Raw genomic sequence first — 27,751 nt, forward strand, 5'->3', positions numbered from 1 at the left:
TTAAAAATAAATTCCAAAACAGAAAAAGCTGATTGTCTCGCTTGCTTATTTTTGTATATGGGACTGTTATGAAAGAAGGGGCGGTAGATTGTTGCAGCTTAACGGACTTCATGTTATATCCAAAAATCTAATAACGTATTCGTGTATACCCAGTTTTGCACCAGGTCACAACAAGTTATGCACATTTTACTGCCATTTTTAGAAGTAAGTAGTAATTCCCCAGATTTGATTTAAAATGGACGGTGGAACACTGAAGATTCGTGTGTGAGCGATCGAGGTAGCAAAACACTGACGACGAATTATGTTCGTTCTAGTATGGTAAACCTCAAAACTGGGCGAATGTAGAAAACGAATACGGTAAAAGTATCACATTTTCATCATTTTACAGCCTGGGCTGGCCATACTGAGCTCTTTGATTATTTCTACACCATTTGTGCCACATTCTCATACTTTTTTGATCAATGGGAAAGGATTTTGGTGTCCAGTGCTTAGCTCCCGATATAAAAACTATTTAAAGCACGTCTATATTTCATTTTTTTAATCACATTTTTGTGATCCCAAACACAGAGACTGAGCCTTCTACTATTGGCATTGATTATGCTTCACAATGATCTTTGATCGAAAAATTTATAAGTTATATAGTATATGACCAGGTTGTAAAACCAACATTCCCATTATTAGTTATATCACATAAACAATACGATACTCAGAATTTTGGTTAAAATTTAAAGTCAGTTTTGCTGCAAACACTCTACAAAGCCCAAAAAATAGTGTTTTTTACCTGCTTTGGTAAGTTCTTTTGTTTCGATGTTGTTAGAAGTGCTTGCTATCTCCATATGTGAGTGCAGTTGTTCCACCATTGTTTGTTTTCGATGCAAAAAAAGAGATTTATTGTCATTATTTCTTTCATAACTCTTCAGGGTGTTAATGGCCCACTTTGGTGTCTTCAGATGAAAGTTACATCATGAATCGAGCTACACAATGGTATTTTTTGCAAAATATTCGGTGGTGCAGACGGTACTTTTAGAGGCCATTTAAAGTTTATTTACAACTTTTCATGTTGAAGGTCAATATTTTATTTTTTTCAACTATTCCATTTGGAAAGCTGATAAAATTTCAATGCATTTTGATGTGCTATTTTATAATTTCCGTTGAGAAACAACAGAGTTATGTAGCTTTGAAAAATGGTTATTTTTTATTGACAAAAAAATCTAACCGAAGCTAACTCAAAAAATAAAAATGTTAGAAATCTGAAAAAATACATGTGTTTTTAAGTCGCAAAAATGAACCAAATTTTCAATTTTGGGGAAAATCTGAAGACCCCCGGCGCAAATTGTCAGATAATAAAAAAAAATCCCCTTATGCCAAATGAAGAATTATGAAAAATGGTTTGTCCATCTTTTCTAATGCGATAGAGACGAACAAAAATCCTATATATGGAATTTTGCCTCAACGTTCGCGAGCCAGGTTTTAGGATCTATTCGATCAAACCCACGTGGCAAATGGCCCACGTTTCCCCACAGTTTTTCAAAATCCAAAAAAAAAATACTTTTTTTAAAACAGTCAAAACTCGGAAAATTAATGTATTTAAAAAATAACAAAAAATGCCTAATGATACCTCAAAAATATAGAAAACATTTCCATTTATTTTTTTAATTTTATCTTTTCTAATGAAGAAGTTCTGAAACAAAGAAAAAAAGTGGCCCATGATACCCCACTCTCCCCTATATAATTTTCTGATAACATAATTCAAAATTTAAAAACAATATTATTGTGCACGCTGTTGCCAAACTCACAACTTGATTTGCCGCGTGTTCCCATTACGGCCGTTGCTCGATATTTGAAATCGTCGTCAGATAGATGCTCCTAGCCAGCCATCAGGTTCGTTTTTTGGAATTGAGGGGTCCCTCTCAGCTTTTTTATGAGAGCATTGTAAATATTGGAAATTTCTATGGCCTCCCTTTGAATGTTCGCTGCTCTCTCTCTCCTCTCAACTTCATGTTTCTTCTGAATGGATCGTGATTTTTGGTTTTGTTTGTTTGTTTGTTTTGTTTTGTTTTGTTTTTTTTTATCTTTGGTTTTGTTTATCATGAAATTATTGATATCTGTCCAATAACTAATGTTTATCCAGTAATTATCTGTTTAAAAGGATTAAAAATACTGTATTTTTCTAAATACTACACTGAACCCAAAATCACACTTAAATGCACTTGAAGATTCACTTAAAAGCAAGAATTCAGTAAATTTGTTCGTTTCAAGTGACTCATGTACATTTCACTTGCCCTTCACTTAAATTTAATGTGAGCGAGTCAATATTCACTTACTCATCACTTAATTTTTTAGTGAATGGCACTTGAATTCTACTGGATATCCACTTACTTCTCTGCTCACTTGACCGATCACTTAAAATTCAAATGAATCTACGAATAGCGCATGTCAACAATGTTGGGATGGAATATGTTTATTGTGGTTTGGAAGGGAAACTTAAACGACCAATGTTTGTGCTGTAGACGAAGAAAAAGAGTTATTTATTAGTATTAAAACAATAATTGTATACTTCCAGAGCTAGATAGAAATATCTTTTAGCATTGCCATGATGTTAGTTGTTTGTTATAGAAGGTAAATTGTGATGAATTAACCGTAATCATAATATTAAATTATATTTTTCCTTTATTTCTTCTTTTTTGAAACCATCAAGTCCTGGAGATACTATCCAATTACGATTTTTTCTGAACTTTCAAACGCAATAAAAATAAAAATAAGTTTCATTAAATCAAGTGAATAGCCGAAAAATATTAAATTTTTTTATTTCCATTAGCACAGCAACAAAAATCACCAGTCTGAGTGGAAAATGGATGGTTTTTTTTCGATTCGGATAATTAATTAGAAAAAACTGTTAATTTTCCTTTTTTTATTGCAATAATAAATTAGTTTGAATCACAAAGTTAATTGATAATTGAAATGCCGAAATTCCACCTTTAAATTTGCTATACTAAAAGATATAAACTGCCTGAACATATATTTAAAATTCACTTTGCTGCTAACTTTATATTCACTTCGCCGCTCACTTGAAATTCACTTGACGGTCACTTAAAAATCACATGAATTGACGAATGGCCAAAATTCACTATAATCGTCACTTACATTTTAAGTGAAAATGAATTTCAGTGTAGAAAATTGCGCCTTAAAGTATGCAATGATGCTAGGGTGGTAGACAAACTTTTAAAATTCTCTTTGTTCGATACTGACCATTTGTGAAATGAGAACTAATACGGCAAAAAATAGTCAACGGACCTTTTATGTTTGGAATTTGCTAGATTTCTGCCTAAGGTCAAGGCATCCTGAATTAAGGATCAAGTCTCCTTTAATTGAAAAAATATCACAATTTTTCTCGTCTCACGAAAATTCTTCTAGTTCATCTACGAGTTCTAGTATCGTTCTAACTTTTGGAGAAACCTCCAAAACCGGCCAACAAAATAAAAAAAAAAAACAGAGAAAACATGTGTGAAGCTTATATTCCTTTTTTTCGAATTTAAATAGGTATAGTTTTTCTGAGGATGGCCGAAATTCAGTAAGTCGAAACGTAAAAAACAGGAGTATTATTTTACGACGTATATCGTCGAAAAATATCAATTGAAGAAGACCACAAGAAAACAAACATACACATACAGGATCTTAGTGAAACTTCATGTTTCTTTGAAGAGATCAATTAGTTAACTTAAGCGTATCTACATCTTTCGAGGAAATGACGGCTAGCATCTGGTAAACGTCCACAGAAAGAATTCTATGTGTGCCGTGTGCCGGGATTCTATCTCATGACCTGAGACTTGAATGCTATCCTCTAAGCCATGTTCGGCGGCAGTGCGATGTTCAAAACCAAACAAATATTATTTATTTATATTATTTAATAATGTTTGCTGTATGAAGGAGCCACTCTTTACAAAGAAATAATAGGATTTTTTTAACAATAACACAATAAATTATCTCATGCAAGTCGGAACAAATTCCAAATTCTTCCCTTTTCTGGCAACACATTAAGGATCGCGAAAACACCTAATCCGGAAAACAGCAAAATTCAGCATTTTATATCTCAGAAATCACTGGACCGATTTCTATAAATTCTGTATCTTTGAGCTACCGAAAGTGTTGTATTTATTTTTGTAAAACAATGTTTTGTTATTAAATTAATGACAATTGAGTTATGCTTCTATTTGGTCCACAATGTGTTAACAATGTTTTGAAAGTTGATTAACTTTTTTTCATGTTTCTGTTTATTTTGTATGGGGCCTCCCTTCACAAGAAGGGTTAGAGATAATACCTTAAATAATCTCATGACATCAGAAACTTTATTTTGTGCCAAATGTGAACAAAATCTATTGAAAATTGTTCGAACTCTGTAATATTCTACAATGTATTTGTAAGCCCCCACCTCCTTTCTTCTTGCAAAGGGATTATGTAAAACAATTACTCACCCAAATATATCCCAACCTGTCAACCATCATAATGAATCATTTAATTATGGTATTTTAAATACCTTTGGGTAGAAAATTTGATGAAAACCACTTTTCAATTAATCAGATTGTGTCATATATTATGATATTTTTGTACGGGAGCCTCCCCTCTCTCAAGTCGGAATGTTCTGAAACTATTATAGAAACCAACTCCGGCCGCAAAAACCTTCAGATACCAAATTTCACGATGATCGGTTCAGTATTATCTGAGTCTATAGGGAACAGACAGGCTGACAGACAATCATTCATTTTTATATATCTCGCGTGAGCTTTAATTATTCTATAAGTGAAATACAAATTATAATGTTATTTTGATAACTTTTGCAGCAGTTTTCTGTGAATTCTTAAGATGTTTCATACGACGTAATGAAAGCTCACACGAGATATATGGATAGATGAAGGATTCAAAACCAGAGGAAGTTTCCTCTGTTTCCTCTTAAAAAGAAACTATATTTCCACTTCAGAATCAGTACAACTTGCACCACATTATGCAACCAGTAACGGATCCGCACCAATCAAAACGGGAAACTTCGCATTGGGAAGTGATTTTCACAACTTTTCGATCGACAGCTAGCTAACACCTAGAGGATTGGCACGCAGCCAAGCGCGAAAATCAAAAACCACGAAAAAAAGCCCCTATCGCTACCGCATTTGCCAAGTAGTAAGTTGGTGGTTTTCCATTTTGCCGTTTTTCCTTCCCTGCTTTCTACCAAACGCCGAACACCATCATCATCTTGTAAGTTGGCTACCGTTTTTGGACTGACAGAGTAAGTTACACCCTAATCGGAGGGCTACTAGTAAGTAGACTTACACTTAGCAGATTACGAAATCAAAATCGAAACGCACAGCTGAATCGACTGTTTTGGAGGCCTGTTATAGCATCATCACCATTTCTAAGTGCTAACTGTTTTGCAGTTCCTTTAAGAAAAAAGAGTGTACTAAAATCTGTTTAAATCTGCTCTCACCTAAGCTGCTAATCAGCATCGGTTTCGATGCTGAATGTGATTGGTTTTGGCAAGCTTTTGCAGATCATTGGCACCGACTGGCTGCCAGCACCAGCATTGGAAGGTAAGTTTAAAAAAACAGACCCGATACAGTTGATTTTCTGCCTAATCGAAGTCTTTCAACACTTTCTAACTTTCGTCGTTGGAAACAGACTTAGGAGACAGAAGAAAGAAATGCAAGGTAACACTCTTGGGAAAAAGAAACAGCATCGAAGACGTGATCGTAAAATCGTAAAATTGGTACTTTGCTAAATGGCTGTTGTTTTGGCGCTTTAAATGCTGACCGAACCGAACAACGGCACGTGAGGCTCATTAAATCGAACCAAGTGCAATTAGCCACCCAAATGCGATTCGCAAAATCAGCCAGCTGATAAGCACCTCGAGCTAGGGGTTTAAGAAATATTTTTTCCTTTCTAATTCATTTCAAATCAACAAATATTAACAAAAAACTGGTGTGCAAAATTCTAAAACTTCAAAAAATGAATCTATTAAAAATGGTTCGATTGACTGCTTTGCCGGCAGTTTTAGAAAATAAACAACATTAAAAACCACTGGTATCGTTAACCGGTCCTTGGGTTTCCAAGAGATGATCAATCAGTCGTCAATCATTTTCGTGGTTTTGGCATTTGCCTTTGATATGTCTCACCGAAGAGATCGACACTACACGCCCAGACGCTGAATGATGCTGATGGTATTGAATGATGACGAATGGCGCTACCAACATGTTATCGAACTTTCCGGGCCGGAGAGAAAACGAGACAGACCACAATCGATCCGGGCAAAACCTGATACCGATATGGCGAACTCGACTTACTTACTTACGATTTCCCTAAGATATAGACGGTTGCAAGGTTTCACCAGTATTGCTGGATATCTTTTCGTTTCCATCCTAACAGGATGGGCTGGTGTAGGCCGGAAATGAATCTGACAGGCGCCACCCGGTTGTACCGAATCGCTCTGGTCAGTCTGGAATCATACAGGTGCTGTATTTCCGGATGGATTGTGGTTACAATATGTTTCATGCCAAACATGTCATCTTCATGCCAAACATGTCATAGGCCAAATCGATAGATGAAACAAGTCAAGCTGTAGCTCTATTATTCAGTTGACTTCATCGAGTTGAATTCGCTGCTAGATTATAGGCAGAAAACGCTCATCTTGCCCTGATTAATAGTGCTCTGTTCGCCCCAGGTCAACAAATTTAAGTAAAAACGCGTTTTAAAATTGATTAAAGTGAAAAATTAAAATTTTTATGATGGTGAACATTGAGAAACAATGTGTAAATCATGTTGCAGTGCGTACATTTCAGATCAAGTCATAAAAGCTTTTTTGGTGGTGCTCAAAAAATATAATATTTTCGTCACTTGAGAACCTAGCTGGTTATTTTTCAATATTTCTGTAAAGATGGTAAAGATATTTCTTTTTTGGTGGAAAATTAATTATATACGAAGTACGAAACAAAACCTCATGAAAATTTGTTTCAGAAAATACGTACTTTTGTAGAAAAAAAGGAGTGCTAATAATGCCTTGGGTGCTCATCATGCCCTTATCTCCCCTATATTTAAGGAAAATTAGAACAAAAACTTCAAGTTGATACGTATGCGACATGATATGTCATCTCCTCACCACTCCAGTTAATATAAAATCAAAAACATGAAAAACCGAATAAAAGATTTAAGGTGTTCTCTTTATTGTCTATACAAGATCTTCCTGTACTCTACATTCATCGCTCTTAATTTCTGTTTTTCTTTTTCTATACATTGTTGCTCGCTGGAAAACCATAAAATTCATTTTCAAACTCGATTTTTACAGGTTTCAAAAATGTAACGATGGTCTAAGTAGTAGTAAATAATTTATTTAGAATTAAAAATACAATACTGAGTATTTGATAATTCTCACTTTCTTCTTGGCGATCTGCAGTGATCGTCCTCTCAGATTTATAGGGAAAGTTCTGGTCCTACAAAGGTGATGTGCGTTTGAAAATCGAAAATTATATTGAAAAAAGATAAAAAAAACGTTGCAATGCATTTTCAAGTTTATCAAACACGTTGTGACAACCTACGGTGATTTATATTAAAAAAAAAAACACTTCAAGCACTCTTTAAACAGAAAATTTGATGTTAATTAATGTAATTAATTGATGTTAAACAATTTTCATAGAAACACATCAAAATAACAAGTTCCATACATAATAAAAAAGGGTTTTTCGCAAGCAATCATTCAATGATTATCAAAGCAGATAATTTTAATATAGGGTGAGTGCTCCTACTTTGGACCTAGAGCCTACTTTAGTCCTAAAATGCCGAAAATTGAAAATAATTCATTTTGCTGGCATAAAATAAAGATATTCCTATGCACACAATGAACTCTTATTCTTCCTGAACCCTACCATACCGTTTTTTGCCATTAAAAGTCTTTCTGATAAAATTTTCAACGTTTTTAAAAATGTACCTCTTCATCAGTGGTAAATCAGACAGCTCATTTAGTGGGGCGGGTCTTGAGAAATTAGAGTGTTTAAGGAAAAATCACGAGTTTTTACTTTCCAAGCCAAAGTTTAAAGGGAAATTACTTCCACTGTGAAGAATATGAACCATACTACCCATTTTTCCAAAAATTCATGAAAAACAATGGAAAACTCGGAAAATTTGCAAAGGGTTCAAATATAGGAAACTTTCGACTTTGATGTTCCATGTTTAGACCTGACATCACCAAATCTTTGTATCAAAACCAACAAATCAACAATGTTGTGAAATTTTAATTGGGGCATAATTCAGAACCAATATTGAATATTTCCAACATTTTTGCCAGATTTACGCAAATAAACTATAAGTAAGTAAACACCATCAAGTTTCTGCTATCGTTTTGCTGATGAAGCTGACGGGGAATAAAAGTGTTTTTGTGATATTCAGTTTTTAAATATTAAAAAGTTTTTCAAATATTAGAAAGCTGTAATACTATTTTATGATAATAATTGATTCAAGTTTACATTTACAATAAATTTGTTTATTTATTTTCGAAAAATCAAACTTTTTATAGGAGTTTTAGTTCTAGGTCCAATGAAAGGAACCGGTCCAGTACCAAAATAGGAACAGTAGGTTCAAAGTTGGAAATTTAAATCATCCATATCTTTGCAAATCTCTCAATAATGGTGAAACCCATGTTGAAAATTTCCATTGAAACTTGCAGATAAGATCATGATTTATAAATGAGCTTCCTGAAGGATATAAATTTCCCGTCCATTCGTGAGAAAACCTTGATTATTTAACCCTTTAATGCATGACTTTTTTTAAATGAGAATTGCAGTTATTGGTTCAGTGAAATAATAACATTCTAATTCGAATAACGAAACTCAACAGGTTTGAAGTTGTTATTTTGAGTATTATAAAAGTTATGGCCCATCCAATTTGAAAAATATTTTTTGAAATTCTTAGTTAATTTCTATACGATTTTGCTAATTTCTTCAAAACCTTGTTAATTGGGTACAGGAAAGTGTTTGTGATTGATAGAGAATAAAAAAATTGTTAGAATTTACGAATCTGAAGAAATGACAGCGATTTTCCAAAAACTACTTTTTTCAAAAAAATAAATAAATTTGATTTTTGCAATTTTTTCGCATACTTTGTTCGATATCTCACTCATACATTGAAATATCGTAACCAAAATACCATGGGCTAATTTCTTTTAATTTCTAAAATATTTTTTTACGTGACTTAAAAATATTCACGCGTTTTCGAGATATTTGGATTTTTATTAGTGTTGTTTTAAAACAACACTATGCATTAAAGGGTTAAAAACCACCGCTTAATGGGTCCAAAGTAGGGCAACTAACCCTATATACTGAGGTTTTTTTACGCGGTTTTTTTACACGGTATTTTTTACGTGGATTTTCGAATTAACGCGGTTTTTGAGAGAAAATATTCTAAGACTTTTTCAAAGGAAAACACTTAGAATCTTTTTGTAGTTTAGAAAATCTTAGTTCTGAGACTAAGAACGTGATACATGAGATCTGAGACCTGAGACCTGAGACTTGAGACCTTAGACCTGAGACATGAGACATAAGACCTAAGACATAAGACCTAATACATAAGACCTAAGACATGAGACATGAGACCTGAGACATGAGACATGAGACATGAGACCTAAGACATAAGCCCTGAAACTTGAGACATGAGACCTGAGCCCTGAGACCTAAGACATGAGACATGAGACATGAGACGATCTGAATTCCACACTGTCAAATAAGCTTCACTATATTCTACTATTCTATTAATCTAATTGATTTTGTTTTTTATTTTAAAAATAAACTATCGTTGTACGCAAATTTTTAAATAATCATGGTTCTTACGCGTCTTTTTTTGTAACGTGCTTTTTTGCGCGAATTTTTAATTTAAATGGATTTTTTACGTGGATTTTCGAATTCCGGGGTTTATTTTTACGCGGATTTTCGAATTAACGCGGTTTTTTTATGCGGATTTTCGAATTAGCGCGGTTTTTTTACGCGGATTTTTTTCACGCGGTACGAAATGCCGCGTAAAAAAACCTCAGTGTATACATATTTTTTTTCGAAAAACCACACCTATTGGTTTCCAAAAAACGAATAAATCGTGAGGGGAAAAATATATTGTACAACGATTGAATTGGTAACTTTTTTCATTCAACTCAAAACAACATTTTTTCCTGGATAGAAACAATCATAGAGAATGCACCTTTATTACTGTGCTCTTGTCAATTTGCTACAGTGTTGCTAGTTAATTTTAAGGCTAACTCTAGATAATGTATATCGTTAATTTTAAAGTTTTTTTTTTAAATTTATCATTTTTGCTAAACTTTTTGATTAAAAATCATTTTTATCTTAATTTTAAAGTTATTATTATTTATTTTTTATGTACAACTTAGCTTTCCAGAGCTTTGATGGATCTACGACTCACCGTTTAGTGCAAAATGCATCGATCATGAATGGTAAATGAAAAATCACCTCGACCACGAATCGAACTCGAGTCTTCTGATTACGTCTCCGACACTTAACCAATAGGCCAAATCATCAGATGAAACTAGTCAAGCTGTAGCTCTATAATTCAGTTGACTTTATAGAGTTGAATTCACTGCTAGATTCCACAGCAGAAAACGCTCATCATCCTCCGATTAATAGTTCTAATACTGACCCAGTAGTGGTTCTCATTATGCCCCTACAGTGACTGATTTTCAGCTTTCGGCAAAAAATTCTGTGCACAAATATGTTTAATGAATTCTTACCTATTTTCAAAAGGTATCTCGAAAACAAGAGCTGGCAAATTAAACGAATATTTGGAATTAGCACCCCAAAATAAATAAATTTTTAATAGAAAAAGCTTTTTTTTCTCGCTGTGTATAGTCATTTTGGCTTTTAAAACTTCGTTTAATCATAGATAAAAATCGGTTTCAACTGGTTTCTGCCAACTCACCTATTTTGACCAAACTTCATTAAACAGACTTTAAGTTAATGAAATCCTGGTAGAATAATGACGGAGCGGAACTCAAAACTTAGCAATTTTTCTAATAAAATGAGTTCTTTCTTCTCAGTTATCGAGTGTCTGCAATAAAAGTGTACCCGTTATAAATTGGCTATAACACCGGTAGGGAGCGCGTGTTTTAGCCGATTCCTAAATTTAAAATTGTGCTAAAATTGGTATGCCAATATTTACGCCTGTACCGTTGCAGTTTTTCTAATGTGACCGTAAAAGTTATTCGGGCCGTGTAAATCTGGGTTTTTTTATTAGAGACGTTTACAAAATTCGGGTCATTTCGTCGAAACTCATTCATCGGAGCATTTGATTTCAAAATATTGTTTCGACTTTTTTCAACAATATCCATGAATTCCGGGAAATCTGGCAAGCTCTGGATCAGCTTATAAAATTCTGAATATTTCAGGCAATATGCTCCCTATCGGCAAATTGAGTTTTTTTTACCCTATAAGGAGGATTACAAAATCAACCAAAGCCACGTGAAGAGCCTACAGTGGCTATGAAAATGGGCACTAAAACTTCCTACATAAAGATCGATGAGCTTCAGTAAGCTTCAGGGCCGGATTAAGCCATCGTGGGCCCGGGGCAATTTTTATCGGGGCGTTCAGTATACTGTCTTCAAATAACCATGTTGTCTGCGTAGAAGACAGTTTCTGGTACCCTCAAATAAAAATTGTTAATTAATCACGTGCAAACATTGCGGAAAGATTAAGAATTTTTTTTTTTAAATTAAAGTTCTGATTTGAGCTGCAAAATGCAAAATTTATTTCTCATTTTTAATACACTTATCCTCAACTAAAATTCTCCGATTTAGAAAAATGGCCGAGTAGATATTATAAATGATTTTCTTTTAATCATTTGTTTTTGCTTCATTGAGAAATTTTTACCTAGTGACAATTAGGAAGTATCATGAAGATTTGAAACATTGAATACAAAATTAAAAAAAAATAAACAAAATAATTAAATTCAAATTTCATAGAGATACAGCTATAGGAATTTTAGAATTCAAGACTTCAGGTTATATTCAGAATCAAAATTCAGTGTCTTAAATCTAAATCAAAATTTTAAATCATGTTTTGAGAAACAAAATATGAATTAAAATTTAAAAAAAAGTGTTTCAAAGTTACAATCGGAGCCAAAGCAGAAATTGCAGCAAATATGAATTTCAATTTTATATCTTTGAAACAAAAAGAAAAAACGTTTTCATGAGATTTTTATAAAAATGGTTCTCATCAGATAAAAGTAAAATGTTATCAAATTGTTATTCTAAATATGTCAAAAGCTTCATCCAATGTCCTCAAAGCCAAAGCAAAAATGATCGATTGAAAAAAAAATCAGAATAGAGATGTTTAAATCACAAAATCAGTTATCATTGAAAAAAGTCAGATGAGGAATCCAAATGCGTTTAGTACGTTAAACAAAGATCGTGAGTTCTCAAAATTCAGAAAAACCATGCAACTATTCTTCAGTAACTAAATAAACACAACAAGACTTGAAAATCTCAATGAATTGAATCTGGATAAAAATAAGATTAAAAACATAGAAATATTCATGTTAAGAGAATCACTCAATGATTTTTTATGATAAATTGATAATGATCATTTGGTAAATTGATGAAATTTTTGTAAAATGTTATGCCTCATATTCTTCCTAATTTTTTTCGATTTCGGTTTACTTCGTTTTTGTCTGGATGTTGGGTTGAAAATTTTGAAATTTAATACCAAAATTTGGTATTCTCAGCCCGCAAAATGCAAAATGGGTTTACATATTTTTTATGCATATTATCAACCATTCTGAGAATTTGATTAAAAATCATTTGAAATTTATTCGAATTTTGTCATGTAACAAATGTTCTACGTAAGTTGATTTTTTATGGGCGATCTACCTCCCTCAGGTGGAAGTATGAATCATTTTAAGTCCCGAAAATCGGAAAGCTTTGTCACAACCCAAGAAATGTCATTCAACCATGGATATCCGTTCGAATTTAAGCAACTGTGTCGTGATCTGTAGGTGCGAAATACTTCAATCATGACGACATCGATTGGAACCGGACAGCTCATGCTGCTGCTCTGTTCTAAATATTGGTAGCTCTCATAGATTTCCTGTACATTTTCAAAACTCTATTTCATCTGTAACGTCCAATCCCGGTGCAACTTTTTACCGGAGAGTTGCATTAAAGGCCCGGTTTTCATTAACACTTTTAAGCCCATGCATGAAGCCTACCTGTTGTATGTGTGTTCCTGTTTAAGAGTTGATCGTATATACTTATTGGGGGCTGAAAGGTGTGAGCCATTCGTTCGGAATCATGTCAGCAGTTTAGGAGCCTACGAAGTCGCACCTCTGCCATTGGTACCAGTCCAGCTTGGTTAGCTGTTAACTCCACCCCCGCCACTCTTGTCCAAATGCCCCCGGGACAGACCAACCTGAGAGATGTGGGAATTATTAAATAAGTTCCATTAATAAAATATTTACTGTTATTATAAACACCGAGGAGAGCTAAGTTTCCGAAAGCCTCCGGTCTTCGTCAGGTTGATGAAGTTTGCGGCCGGCAGCCGGTTATAGTTTATCTTTTGAGGAGAGGAAAAATACCTTCTATGGGGACCGGATTGGACCGGACCTGCTCACGATCGGAAAGGAATCCAAACACCGGTTAGAAGTAGAACACTCGCCGACACCCTCAAAGAGTAGGTCAAACTGGAGGCTGTTCACGATCTATCTTCTCGATTCAAGGGTTGGCATAAATTCTATAATTGAACGCGCTATTATTATGACTGCTGCTGTAGTTTTAATTTTGAACCCGCTCGCTATAGGCTTATTCTAATTGCCGGCAAATTGAGCAGTTCGACTTGTGGACTTGCTTGTTCTACGATCGAAGCGCTTTACTATTCTTAGCCACCAGGCAAGAAGGTCTTGAATGTCTAATTGAGGTATTCAAACTGTAAATTGACGCCAGTGATATTTCGCAGTGTTAGGTTAAATTGCCCAATAGCTCGAGGAACAAAAATTGGCCGCAGAATTAGTCCATTATTGCGTGACCGATCAACAGTTGATGTGGAATTCATTGACCATTAGTGATGCATTACTGGATGATTATTTCGATATTCACTGAGAGTAGCAACCAAAAAGACGGAAATTTTTTGTATGTACGATGGAATTTCTGAAGACAATTTCAAGAAAAACCTATATATTTCTAAAGCTTTTAGATGTATGATGAATGTGGATACAGCTTTATTCCAAAACTTTAAGATTTCAGGTTGTCACTTTTAACCCTGTATATTTTTCTTGGCTTCATTGGGCAGCATTCAGCATCTACATGAATTAATCCCGAGAATTCTAATAACACCACTTCAACGCCTAAAGAACAAAATCATACCCCTAAGGGCAACATTCTCTCCCCTTCTTTAAAAACCGGTTCATAACAAAGTGTCGATTGAAATTGAAGTTTGACAAATCGATCAACGCGACCAAACGAAAGAATTGGCCCCAACAAGCACGCAAACCTTCAAGCGGGTTCCGTGTTCAAACGGCCTCAGACTTCTCAGTCCTCCCTCACAAGACCATAGGATGATGTATGGCAAAAGCAATATTCTGCACCAGTAACATAAATGGCAATATCCTCCGCGATTTCGAGAACGATCAATTGATCGAACAATCAACAATTGGACACAGTCATGAACGCGCAAAAAGGTACTTGAAGGTTTCCGTTGACCGCAGATCAAAGCTCTTGGATGAAGGTAACCCAAAACTTAAAATTAATCTTGAAAACAATTTATAAATTAGGATCTCCTATTGTTGCGGTTTTCAAACAAGAACCTTCTTGAAGCAGCGATAAATCTAACAAAAAATCCATTAATAAAAACATAATTGGTTTCAATGCCACACGTCTTTTTAATGGCAAGAATATCATTTATGAGTATCAAATCCTTATAAACTTGTTGCATTGCGAAGTGTTTTATCGAGCAGAAACGAGAAAAAAAAACGGACCAAGTTCACCATCATAAACGATACGGTTTTCAAAGAAACAACAGTTTCAAGGCCTTGGGTGTTGAATTTTAATCCATGTGGAACCAAATTACTTCCATCTCACATCAGCTGTCAAGTTTTGTTGAATTGTGTTCGCTGTTAAGGCGGAGAGTGGTTGAATGCATAAGAAAGTGAGGATCACACTAATCAAAAGCGGCGGGTACGGTTCGAAGATTATTTGTTTCGACCAGAAGAACAGGATTTGTGTTGCGGAAACATAAAATGTACATTATTGATTAAACTCTCAACATTTAGTGCATTTTTAACATTATCGGAATCACTGTTTCTTTTCTAGATAAATGTTTAACCATTTTTTTGGAACCTATATTGAGATTTGTTTCTTACTTATTCATGAAACCATAAATTTTAATCTGGAATAATTCGATTCTAAATTTCTATACATGAATAATACATGACACGTTCAAAATCATAAAAAAAATTGCAACACTGTTGGTCATTATTAATGCTGAGTATTAACGTGTGTTTCTAGTGCCTACATTTGTACAGAAAGCTGTAATGAATACTGTAACAAATTCACAAAAGAATTTTATTTACTGTGTTGCCTTCAACATTTCTATCCTTTTACATTTATTTTCTCTACTTTTTATTTAATTTGAAAAGTTTTATGTTTTTTGAACATTGTAGAATCTCAAAAAAAATTCTAAGCTGAAAAAAAACCCATTAAAATTGAGGTTATGATAAAACCATGTTATATTATCAGCTTGTTAATCGAACTTTTGATTCTCTTACTAAACCATTCAACAAGAATCTACATGTATAAAACTAATCTACCAAATACAGATCCCGTTCGTTTTTGGGAATATTCAATTTTGGCAACATTCGATTTTGGCAACATCCGATTTAGGCACATGTGCCAAAATCGAACGGTTTTTAGAAGCGACATTACCTTTTAGTTTTCTCTAAAACAGGACCAATATAATTTAGACAAACACCAAAAATACGTTTTTACGTTCAGAAATGGGTATAAAATACAACAACAAAAACAAAAGTTTTTTTTTTAAATTTATAAAGTACTCAAAAATTACAAAAAGATGAAAAAATTAAAAAAAAATCAAAACAAATACAAACAAAAGCCTTAAAATGACAAAATCAACTTAAAAATAATGAAGAATGACAAACACAGCAAAAATGTAAAAAAAAACAAAGATTATAAACAAAACAAAAATAGTTCAAAATGCATCAAAAACATGAGAAAAAAAACCTATGAAAATTCTAAAAATCGTCGGAAATAGACTTAAAATAACATTAATGATAATAAAAATAGTTATTTTGTAAAAATAAGAGAAAAAAATTTCAGATAAAAAACCGTTCGATTTTGGCAACATTCGATTTTGGCAACACAAAATGTTCGGGCATGTTGCCAAAAACGAACGGGGTCTGTACAATCAAACTAGGCATGGAAGAGTCATGAGGTATGAAAAATATTTCTAGAATGATTCGAGACTACAAAATTTGATTATTTTTTTTGTAGGGGAGATAAGGGCATAATGGCCACCTAAAAAGGGACACTTAAATATTTAACCATAGAAAATAGCTATGTTATGTGAGTTACATCATTGTTTCTTGTTCAGACACTAAAAAAGTCTCTTTCATAACTGGCTGATACTTGAAATAGTATAGTAGACAAAATCGTTTAAAAATGCATACTTCTTACCTTTTTGTTATTAAAATGGCTGTTTTTGAAAAAAAAAAAACGAATAAGGCGACCACCTTAATAATTTTCGTTACGTAATCCTAACGCAAAAAAAGCACTTTTATGACCCCCTCCTTCCCGTATGTCACAAATCGTAACGCTTCGACGTACCCCCCTAGGAAAATTACGTAACGCTGATAATACCCCCCTCCCTCCATCTTATCATGTTTTTAAATACTGATTTTTGAAGTATTAAAAGATTTTAACATAAATTTTTTAATTGTTCTTCAAAAAGGAATTAATATCTATCCAAATCGCTTCTGAGTACTCATTGAGTTCAGAGAGTTATCTGATAAAATTAATTAATTAATTTATTTATTTATTTATACACTTCACTTAGTAATATTCGTCAGAATTATCAAAATTGTACTTTTTAAATCAATTGAGAAAAAATAGTTCAGTTTCCGTCTTAAGGTTGAATTGAGTTCTTGGGGGTAAACGTATCTAATATTCGATTTTCCAATGGCGATTTCACGGATATTCAATACACATTTTAAGGAGTCTATCTCAGAATCTATGAAGAGAAAAGCTTCCAATCATGTTGAAGCTTACAAACACAATTTGTCATCTGAGGTGAGGCAAAAGAGCTCTCTAGAGAGCTTGGAAGTTGGTGTCCCACAAGGCAGAAATATAGGACCTTTACTGTTTTTACTATACACCAATGACCTCAGCAAATTACCGCTGCATGGTATACCTCGTCTATTTGCTGATGATACATCCTTATTTTATCCTGAAAATTGTCCAAATGCTGTTATAACCAACATGGAAGAAGATTTAAAACTCATTCACAAATATTTTTCAGCTAACCTCCTGACCCTCAATCTTGCTAAAACAAAGTACATGATTTTTCACTCTCCGAGGAAAAATATCAAATATAATTGCGATCTCAATCTATCCAATACAACTATAGAGAGTTTTACCAACTTCAAATATCTAAAAATAATTCTAGACGAAACTCTGTCATGGTTCTGCCACATTGATCAACTACAAAAAACATGTCATCCCTGAGCGGAATTTTATGGAGGGTGTTTTTTTTGCTTTTGTACACTCCCGTTTATACTATTTGATAGCTGTTTGGGGCAGAGCGTCGTTATCCCTTGTTTCTCGTCTACAAACCCTTCAAAATCGTTGTCTGAAAACCGTATTCAATTTTCCTTTTCTCTATCCAACCAATTTAATTTATTCTAATCGTTCTCACAATATATTACCTCTCTCTATACTTTGTGATCTACAAACTATAACCTATGTTTTTGATAACTTAAACTCTTCAAACAATAATCAAATCTTAAGATTCAATGCGGGTTTGCGATATCACAATACATGCCAATATTACCATTTGATGCGCAGTACAAGTTCAACTAGTTTTGACCAACGTCGAATTTCCTTCATCGGTCCAACAAAATTCAACAGCCTTCAATTTTCTTAGCAATAAATTTATTTTAAATTATGTAGTTTTAGTCGTATTCTTAATGTCTTTTTATATATAAATAATTTTTTTAAATCTTAGTTTTTTTTCATAAGATCAATAATCAATCGCTTAGAAGAAATATTCTTCCACTGAGATTCATTTTAAACAAATATTGTTATAAATTTTAAACTGATTTTTGTTTGCATATTATTCTGCAAAAATTGCATGACATTAAAATAGCTGCGATTAGACTGAAATTCTTAAGGAAAAAAATCTCTAGGAGCGTTACGTAATTTATGGATGCTCCTTAAGCATTTCCTGAGATGAAATATTTTTAAAGTTTCAAATTTTTGTATTATCATATTTATCATTTGCTTTCACTTCTACCCCCTCTCCGTGGACAAGCGTGGACATTCCCCCCCCCCTCCCTCTTAAGTTATCCTCGTGGTATGTGAACGGCTCCCAATGTGCTTCTCGAAATAATAAGTGACTAGCTGACCCGACGTGCTTCGCTACCTCTTCCATGAAAAAAAAAAAATAAGTTGATTAAAATTATCAAAATTAAAATATAAATCCTTTAAATGAAATTTCAACATTATTCAAAAACGAACTTTTTTTTATGGCATCTGTGCTTCTAGATTCTTAACCAATATATGCAAATCTAGACATTGGTTTTGTTAATAATATGTATGTTACATTTATTGAATACTAGCTGATCCCGTACGAACTTCGTTTCGCAGGCAAATTTAAAAATGTGATAAAAAGAGATTATGTTTTTCAAACAAAGTATAATATTCTTCCGATTCTCTTTTAACAGTTTTTAAGGCATGTTTGAGAAGCTGAGTGCTTTTGACCGACAATTGCCAATTCCAAAACTATTCTTGGTCTTGAAATCGGTTACACACTAAATTTCACGTTGATCGGATCAGTAGTTTCCGAAAATTGTTCGATTTGTGTAATATTTTTAATAATTTTGTATGGGAGCCCTCCTTCCTTTATGTCGGAGCAGTTTGAAAGTATTATAGATATGATCTCCGACCCCAAAAACTCTTAAATTACAAATTTCACATTAATCGATTCAGTAGTTTTCGAGTCTATAGAGAACAGACAGACAGACAGACGAACATTCATCTATTATATAAAATTCTCTTGTAACGGTGTTTGTAGTACTACTCCTCCGAAACGACCCAAACGATTCGAATAAAATTATTTTTAGAATATTCTGTAGCCATGCGAATCGGTTTATATCGAATAAAAACCACACAAAGTCGCATCAATTGTCCGTAATAATTAAATTTGTAGTTTTTTGAATGAAATAAAAGTCATGGCTTCCATTTTTTTGAGATTTTTTTTCCTATGGGCGGTTTGTTTTTCGTCTCCAAGCTCGAGGCGTCGCGAGCAGACGTCGTTAGAAGATAGTAACCATGGCATAGCATACTGATCAGTGAGAATATTTTGGCGCGTATTTCTCAACCAAGCATATTTTAAATGCAAGTGGTGGCGATATGAAGCCTTGATGTGATTTTTTTTTGTTCTTGATTCCTAGCTCATTTCTACAGCACATGGTTATGAATGACGCCTAGATGTGACTCAGGTTGACATTTTGCTGATCGAATAAAACATATAATATTTGTTTTGCCAAAATCTGAAATTGAAAAGTCAGGCATCCATTTTTATAGATTTTCTTTTCTTCGAGAGGTTTGTTTTTCGTCTCCATGGGCGAGGCGTCGCTAACAAACGTCGTTGCACGATAATAGTAACCAAAGCATACTGTTCATTGATCGCTGGAAAAATTTAAAAGTTAGGCGCCTATTTCTCAACCAAGTACCTATATTTCTTATACACGTGGGGGCGATATGCAACCTAGATGTGTTTTTTTCTTGCTTATTTATTTGTACACAGCACATGGTAATAAATGACGCCTAGATGTGACACGGATTGATATTTTATCGATCGAATCAAAACCATATAAACGATTTCAAATATTAAAACCATTTTTAATTCGTGTTAATTTAAGTAGTAAATTGTTGTCCAAAAAATATGAATTTGGTAAAGATGAATATGAAATAATGTTATGACACTTTGCGGACGTTTGAAAATAAGCAATTGGGAAGCTTTACATTCAATTTCGTATAATCCAATAAGCCAAGAACGCTAGACACATTAACTGAACAAGAGTCTATTCTAATCTATTTTGTTTATTTCTAGAGGATTTTAACCAACTTGGTCATTCGTCCTCTCAACAAGAGTCTGTTCTTTGATATAGATTAGATAGGATTGGAGTTTTAAAAGGCCGAATGAACTATTTGAATTTTTGCAAACGTAAATTGATGTTTTCAATAAAATAATCTACTTTTTAATAACAAAAAGTAAGGATATGCATTTTTTGGAAGAATTTTCAATTAAGAGAGTAGACTAGAGCAAGTGGAAACTATCAACTTTTACAAAAAATGTATACATTATTTCTTCATCTAAAAATTGTTGGTCCCAAAAAAAATTTGATTAAATAAACTAAACTTTTTTTAAAAATCATTCACCAAAAAAACTGCTTACACGTTTACTGTTTGTTTACACACAATGCAAGTACAAACTTAACATGAAAAGTATGTTTTTGTTTTACATATTTTGGCTATAGTATAGAAGAAACTTTTGATTCACTTTTTTGTTGAAAATTTTTTTTGTGATTGATATTCCAGGGGCAGCAGATTTTTATGATGAACTTTAAATTTGACCTGAAAGTGTTATTTATATTAATTCCTATAATTTCCACGGTGGAATAAGTGAAAACGCGCCATTTAGCTATGAAACATCTACAATTTAAGAATTTTATCTCCAAAATGGCCAGAAAGGATATAGCAATCAAAATTGATAAAACAGACAAACAAGAACAAGTATTAAATTCATTTTAAAGTCTTTTCACTGACGCATCTGAAAAAGACCTATGTGTTTTCACTTGCCCCAATAAATGGGACAAATGTATACTTCGATATTTCTTTTGGTCAACATAACTAATTTATTTTTTGAAAATATTACTTTTTTCAGAGAATACGAAAGTTGAACTGGGGTGATTAGGATTTGACCGGTGTTTCATTTTTGAAAATTAAGATTTACAGTTAAAAAGACACATAATTTTTAGTAAGGTTTTTTTATACAATAGATTTCCAGGAAACAAAATGAACACATGAAACCATAAAAGCCTGAACAGATTTTTTTTTTAAATCTGCTTTCAAATTAAATGTTTTAAATCTTAAAAATATAACATAACCCTTAATGAAATTGCAGATCACCACCAACAATGTTCAGGAAATTTTGAAATCAGAACTGCTTCAATTAAAATCTATAAAATAATGGGTGAATATATCTAAACATATGTTTTCCTCTTTTCAAAACCAATCGTTTCTTTGTTTCATTGGGTTGAAGTTCAAAGGAATTAATTTGCATTTTTTGCTTGAATAAAAAAAAGGAATTTGCAATACACAAAATCGCCATTTAATGCCTGTTTGGGAACACTTTAAGTTGAAATGTGTAAAGTCTATAACTTAAGTATCAGGCGAATCTTTTTAGAAATGGTTTTGGAGAAAATATGGATTTTAATTCAAACTGATTCGAAGAATGAGGATGGTGAATAAAAGGCTGTTTGAAAATGGTTAGTAAAAAATCTTTTTTTATGTTTTTAATTCTTCAGCTCTAAAAAAATACACCATCCAAAGCTAATTGGTAGCTGAAAGCGCTGCGTTAGACAAAATATTCGGCAAATACTCCAAAAATTGTCCCGATATTAAAAACAATATAACAAAACGGAATAAATCTACTGAATGGAATACAGCAAATGAAACATACATATTATTAACATACAGTTATTTATTGAACAAGTTACAAAAATTGGATTTTAAAAGACCCGTTGAGTTTAAATTCTTTTGTTTAAATTTGATAGAATTGAGCGGGACGATTCGAGTAAAGGGAAAGAAGGGAAATGTAAAGAAAACTAGGAAAAATAGAAAATGGACGCCAAGTTGAACATGGTAGGACGAAGTTTACCGGGTCTGCTAGTTTTTGTATATATACATAGAAGAGAGACTTTATTAATTAAAATGGGAAGCGTCTATCGAAAAATATAGATACCAACAAATTTTGTTTATTTGTCAATTCAATAAATCATATCAAAGCGCTTTCGATTATCAATTTTAAACATCAACCCTTCAGGGGTTGTTAAAATTTGATCAATTTTTGAAAATGCTGTATGGGAGCCCCCTTTTTTTAATTTTGAAGGTTTTGATAGTATTTTTGAAACCATTCCCGGTCTTGAAAACGACTGCACACAAAATTTCATGTTGATCGAATCAGTAGTTCACGAAAATTGTTCGAATTTTGTCAAATTTATGTTCATTTACTATGGGAACCCTCTTTTAAGATTCTGAGAGGTTTGAAATTGTTCGAAATGTGTCATATTTTTATTAGTTTTGTATGGGAGCCATTAAGTCGGAGCGGTTTGAACCTCTTGCATACCAAATGTCCCATTGATCAAAGATTTAGTTTCCAACTCATTGAATAAATAGTACCGTTCTTTTTTTTTGGTATTAAAATTAGTACCGCTTTGTTTCTGTCAAAAACCACAAACACTTGACCGCACTTTGTTCGGCAGAGCGTGCTGATAAAGCCAATCAATTTCACCCCGGCCATCGACGAGTCGTTGTCGTTTTCGTCTTCAATTACCGGAAGACGCCGACGATGTCAAATGAACTGTGTCACTATGCCGACCTGAAAAATCAATATCTCGCAAGAGTGTCCCTTGTAGTCTCCTTGTAGCAAGAGTGTCCCTGATGATCAGATGCCAATCATTCAACTATTCCGCCGTCAATTTGAGGTGGTACCTCTACTTGCCTTGTTCAAGAGTACGAAGACGGATCTTTGATGTTTTCGAGAACCTCTAAGATAACACGATTGACACACTGGACAGAGAAACCTTTGAACGGACCTGAAACGAGAGAGATAACGAGAAAACAAGTAGATGTTAATTCAATTGACCATTTTATTAATTAAATTTGGAGGAATTTTGGATAGCACAATTGGACAGTTGTGGTTTTTTTTGCCTTTCGTTTGAAATTAGAAAGATCAGAATTATTCATCATAAAAACATAGCCTTATGTCGATAATTGGAAAAATATACTTCGGATTCCCTCGAAATTCCTGAATTAATTGATACAAAGGGAAAAAAATGCTTCAAGTTACTCCAAGCTAATCCGTCCATTCAACCCCGGTGTGTTGAGTCAACTTCTGGACAGATTTATTCGTCATTACACCGTGTCAGCTGAAGATTCTACATGGCTGCAAACAGGAAATGTCTTTTAGCCGAATGACGACCGAATACCACACACGTTGATTCATGTCAACCGAGACTTGGTGTAGGTTTTAATTGGCAAAAGTTCCACCGAATATGCCCATAAACGAATGCTGTCACGTTGTTGTTTTGGAAGCAAATGTTCCGGTCTCTTTATGAGGATTGTTTTTCTTGTGTTGCTGCTGCTGCTGCTCCTGTAATTATGTGCCAACAAAATGTTGGCACGCTTCTTCATTTGGACTAATTTTTGCATACGTGCCAGTATGCAAATCTTGGTGGATCTGCTTTGAGGTTTACAGATTTACTGACGCCTATTTCAAATCTTGGAATGAGTGTATCAAACAGTGCATAGCAAAGCAGAGCATAACAGTTGATTAGTAACTGCATAGATCCAACTTATTACATATACTTGTTGTCGAATTTCATTTCAATGCTGCAAATTCCAATTTCACCTTAAAAAACAGACAGCTACATTAAAGAAAAAGGATTGAAAATAGTTCCTTGAAATGGTGTATCTTAAAATCTTTGAAAAATGATGCGTTTCATCATTTGTGGCGTCTTAAAAGGGTTGAACTTACAACAAACATTGTTTCCCAAAAAATATGAATTATTTTTCATGTCACAAGGTATTACACAGAGATCTACAGCGTGAACTTTTTCCTGGTGCCAAGAGCTGATTTTGCTATACTCAAATATGCAAATAATTTTTCTCTTACAGCTTCACTTTTGGAAATCCTTAAAAATAATTTGTAATTTGTGAGTTTCTTGCATTATTGTTAAATATAACTTACTTTTCCAAAAGGCAAACTTCAAATCAAAATTTTGTCATTTTGAAAAAAAAAACTGTAGAAGCCTAAATTGATGATCGTTAAAACTCGTTTAATGTAAACTTGGAGCCGAAATCTGACGCCAAATTAAAACTGAGGAAGTAAAATTTCTTTCAATTCAGTTATAGTATAGACAAAAAAAATATAATTGAAGTGTTTTAATATTTTTCAATTGGTTTCAAGATAGTAATTTGACAAATTGACAAAAAGTCTTGGTTCTCAGAAATTCTACAGACTGTTTTACCGTTTACCATTAAGGTTTTTTTTATGTGATAAGTCAAAAAGATACTTCACAATTCTTCCATTTTCGAGGCACATTTTTTCTCTGTAACACTATAATCCGCTCTTAAGTATTAATATGACACTATTGGATGTTTGGCGGCTTGTAATTTTATTCGGTCGCATCCAAATAAAAAAATTCTCAAAGAATTCTTGGAATCTTTAATTTTGTATAATAACTTTTTCAATGGACAAACACCGAAAGCCCAGGGAAAAAAACTCCTTAATCAGATCTTGAGTGTCAATTTGACACTCCTCGCTTTGAAAAATATTTCTCTTGTTTCTCAACCGTTTTTCACAAAATTTATAATAATGCAAACCTTGTAATGTAACTCAAATATGATTTTTAGACAAAGTCTAAAACAAAATTTCGAAAAAAAAATCATACTTCGGAAAAAAGACTCTAGATCAACTACGGAATGCTCAAAAAAAGAAAGCTGAAGTTAGAAGCTATACGTTTCACATAAAGATTTTTTTTTGAAATTTTTGGTGTAAAAACCTTGTTATTAACTTTTTCCAATTTGCAATTTCTCAGATTTTCTTGCACTTCAATTCAACTTTGCATTGGATTTTGAGTATATTCACGCAAGACTCTTGCAATAAAATTTATATTCATCAGAAAGAAAATTTCATACCAATTTTAGTGGTGTAAATAAGTAAGTGCTGTTTTAACACCACTTTTTAACAATTTTTTTGTCATGATCTTCATGAGTTTAAAGAAAAGTATAACCTTATATGCAAAGTAGAGCTTCCAACTTCAGTAGGGACTGTAACGGGTTAAAATTTCAGGGACGAATAATGGTTAGTACCAGTGAAAAAGTCAGGTTTCCTCTAATCAAAACACATATGCTAAGATATTACATTCGGATTTCAGCTTTCTCTAGACGATTTAAAGTGGAATTATTTTTTTTTTAAATTGTGTATTCAAAAATCAAATGTTAGCTTGACAAAACTAGATCTATTTTTTAAGTTTTAAGTTCGACAAAAACCTTTGAAAAAAAAAAGAAATAGCTCAACTAAAACCTCTCTGAAACACTGAAGTTCGGATAAAAGATGTGATCCAGTATTCAAAATCAGACAGGACCCAATTTTATAGTTTGTTCCAAATTTTTTAAAAACAAATTAACAAATAGGTTTTACGCATTCTGAACACAGATTTTTTTTGTTTGATGGTTTGAAATTGAGAATATTCATTTGGATAAGAAAATTCCATATTAGTTCGATAACCAGAATTCGAAATTTGTACAAATTTTATTAGACTGGAAGAAAAAAAAATAATCCAAATATTTGAAAATTAACATGGGAGATCAAAGTATTCCGTGCTTCGGACATCACATAAACATTTTTGAGCTCCTGGTTTTCGTAAATTTTTAGAGTTTTTTCTAATAAAAGTGGTTCCAACAGGATAAAGTTTTGAATATGAACCCAATCTATTCACACTCCTGGAATCGTGATATCAGAATTGCTGAAATTCAACATCGTTTTTTTTATCACTTGGAGAATTGAACCGCAGCCTTTCAAAAAAGAGTTATATCTATTAGTTAGCAACGAACCTTGCTTGATTTTTTTATACCTGTATCAGAGTTTCTAAATTTCAATGAATTGAAACCTTCGTTTTTTCTTGGGTCAAGTAATTTTACATGTATGCAACATGAAACTAACATACAGGCACAATTTTCCCAATTGTTTAGAAAACGTGCCGCTATTAAGCCTATCTCTTTTTTGATCCCTCATGCACAGTGGTCCAGAATGGCCGGAAGTAAAACTCTCATTTTAACTGTTAAGTGTTTCAGAACATTTGCTCGTATGAGTGTTCTTCACAACGTGAAAGTATTAAAAATTAGCTATTTATTTACTTTAGCCTACTACAATAAAAAAATTAACTTTTTATGTTGGAGAGACAGCGGCAAAATATCATCTACAAAGTTGTAGAAATCATCAAAATTTGAAATATTGCTGAATAAATAAATGTGCTCTCTCTATGGAGGGTAGAGTTCTTTTAGTTTGAAACATACTTGCTTTACACACATGTTTTTATACTTAACTATTCTAAGTTCAGGATTAACATGAATAGAATATTCTAAGCATTTGTCAAGACGCACGTTTTTCTCGAGATTCCAATGTCTAAGACATTTCAATCCAAAATTATCACAATTTTAAATTTCATCCTTCCTCAACTGTACGAACACCTATGGCATAATTGTGAAATATGAATAAAATGAATAAAAATACTGTAAGCATAAGTTTTTTGAGTTATTAGTTTTTGACGAGAAAATAGAAATAAATTGTCATCATGAATGAATGATTCATGTTGGTGTCTTAAGATGAAACCTACAACATCAATAGGGCTTTAGGTATTGTAGAATATTTGATGATACAATGGTATTTATAAAAACTTTTTAAAGCGTATTTACGATTTTCCATAAAGAAGTAGACTACTAAAATTTTAATTTTTTTTAAAGATGATGAAATTTAAAGGCGTTGTGCTGATCTGTTTCGTCAGACCATTTTCTGATTTTCGGGTAGGGAAATAAGAACGACTGTTTATTGTGTACATTGCCTTAATTACAACTTTTCCCGCTTAATGATGAACCAAATTACAAAGAAATGAACAACTGGCATCATTATAGCGGTGGACAAATTGTTAGCAATTTAGTCTACTTTACGGCGTTATCATCATCTCAGGGTGACCAATAGTGATTCATCAGATCTATGATTTAGTTTAAACCATTGTAAAACTAATGTAAGCTATTGTTTTTTGTCTTTATTTAAGAGGTTTTCAGCCTAGGATTGGTCGATCTTGGATCGATCCTTGGAGGATCGATCTTTTCAACTCCGATTTTCGATTTTTTGGATCGATTCTTCGGCCAGGAAAAGATCGATTAGATCAGTTTATTTTCGATTCGATTTTTCGATCTATTTTTCTCATTTAGGGGAAATAAGAGCATAATGGCCACATTAAGGAGGACGCTTATTTAACCATAGAAAACAGCTATAATATGTGAGTTACATCATTGTTTCGTGTTCAGAGACTAAAAAAAGTCAATTTATTAACAGTATGAAACTTGAAAAAAATAGACATAAACGTTAAAAATGCATTTTAAATTTTTGTGCCGAAATCTGAAAATCAATCACTGTAGGGGCAC

At 33.0% G+C, this 27,751-nt stretch overlaps 1 protein-coding gene across 2 annotated transcripts in view; it reads right to left on the minus strand.

The window, feature by feature from the left end:
* LOC129757940 (spectrin beta chain, non-erythrocytic 1-like) overlaps nucleotides 1-27,751 on the minus strand; it is a 254,976-nt gene that overhangs the window by 170,462 nt on the left and 56,763 nt on the right. Inside the window, exon 1 of one of the 2 annotated variants that reach the window (XM_055755349.1) lies at nucleotides 23,043-23,124. The exons of the other annotated variant lie outside the window; for it this stretch is intronic. The gene's annotated coding sequence lies outside the window, so the exon portion shown is untranslated. Of the gene's footprint in view, nucleotides 1-23,042; nucleotides 23,125-27,751 lie in introns of those variants that run through there. 2 annotated transcript variants of the gene reach the window in all.

This window comes from Uranotaenia lowii, chromosome 3 (assembly GCF_029784155.1).
Source record: "Uranotaenia lowii strain MFRU-FL chromosome 3, ASM2978415v1, whole genome shotgun sequence".
Classification (NCBI taxonomy): domain Eukaryota; kingdom Metazoa; phylum Arthropoda; class Insecta; order Diptera; family Culicidae; genus Uranotaenia; species Uranotaenia lowii.